We start from the raw sequence: 1,486 nt of genomic DNA, 5'->3' as shown, positions 1-1,486 counted from the left end.
AGTGGTTCCCAATCCTGGTCCTGGAGAACCCCCAACACTGCACATTTTAGATGTCTCCCTATTCAAACACACCTGATTCAACTCATCAGCTCATTAGTGAAGACTCCAAGACCTCAAATGTGAGTGTCAGATAAGAGAGACACCAAAAACGTGCAGTGTTGGGGGTTCACTAGGACCACGATTGGGAACCACTGGTGTAGAGTATCTCACGTAAATACAGTCGGTTATGAATTAAGTGAACGTAAACAAGTGGGTGAAAACTGAATGTGTGTCAGTATTACATGCATGCCTTCCGTCTTAAAGGGACAGCATTCCTAATTAAGTAACTATCTGTGTCGTTAACCAACAAAATATGTTAAATAAATATGTTAAGTAAACCTGCTGAATCTGAAAAATTTAGTTTAATTTGTTTCTCTTTCGTATTTGTCTTATTGTCTTATTCTGCTGCTTTTTCAAAAATTATAAATTATATATATTATATATGAACAGCTATAATTTTTATAAGTTGCTCCCTTTTCACTACTGTTAAAGGGATAGTTCACCCAAAAATGAAAATTGTCATCCTTTATTCAAGTTTTTCCAAATTCAATTCTTGATTCGAATTTCTCATAAGAAAATAATTAATTACTATTTTAGTTTGAAGACTAAATATAAAATAGCTTCCAAAATAAATGTTGGTAACTGCAGTTTGACTAAAAGTAATGACTAAAAGTTGACAAAATTGCAATGACTTTTCGAAAGTCATATGAAAGACTCAAATGACTAAAATGTGACTAAGACTATTAAGCATTTTTGTCTCAAGATAAAAAACTAAGACTAAATCAAAAATGCCTGTCAAAATTAACACTACTTTGGGTCCTCCCAATGTAATTTATTCCTGTGCTCAAAGCTGAATTTTCTGCAGCATAACTGCAGTCTTCAGTGACACATGATCTTTCAGAAAGCATTCTAATATGCTGATTTGCTGCTCAAGAAACATTTCTGATTGTTATAAATGTTGAAAACAGTTGTGCTGCTTCATATTTTTGTGGAAACGTTAAATTTTTTAAATTTTTTTATGAATAGAAAGTTCAATACAGCATTTATTATAAAATAGAAATGACATCGCAGTAAGAGAGAATAGAATGGTTCCATAAGAATGGTTCTGTGTCTGGCCTGTTTGACTGCCTGTGTGACATAAAATGTTGGATGGACATGAACTTCTTACAGCTAAACAATGACAAAACCGAAATTGTTATCTTCGCCCCACCAGATATGACCTCTGACATAGTTAATTAGTTTGGTTCTCTATCTTCAAATGTTCATGACTGCGTAAAAAATCTTGGTGTCATTTTTGATTCCAATTTGAGTTTCGATAAGCAGATTAGTGCTGTTGTTTTGTTTTATAAATTAATAAACTAAACTTTATTCATTTCCATGTCCTTTTTAAGCAATTTTAAAATGCTGGGATATTGTGGATGGTCATAGTTGCAAAAGTGTTTTTTTT

General features: G+C 32.6%; 1 protein-coding gene across 1 annotated transcript in view; it reads right to left on the bottom strand.

Annotated features, from left to right (window-relative positions):
* LOC107694419 (TELO2-interacting protein 1 homolog) overlaps positions 1-1,486 on the bottom strand; it is a 16,483-nt gene that overhangs the window by 8,904 nt on the left and 6,093 nt on the right. The window lies entirely within an intron of this gene.

The sequence above is a fragment of the Sinocyclocheilus anshuiensis genome, unplaced genomic scaffold, assembly GCF_001515605.1.
Source record: "Sinocyclocheilus anshuiensis isolate Anshui unplaced genomic scaffold, SAMN03320099.WGS_v1.1 scaffold1826, whole genome shotgun sequence".
Taxonomy (NCBI): Eukaryota; Metazoa; Chordata; class Actinopteri; order Cypriniformes; family Cyprinidae; genus Sinocyclocheilus; species Sinocyclocheilus anshuiensis.
This window is presented reverse-complemented; position numbering and strand designations above follow the sequence as displayed.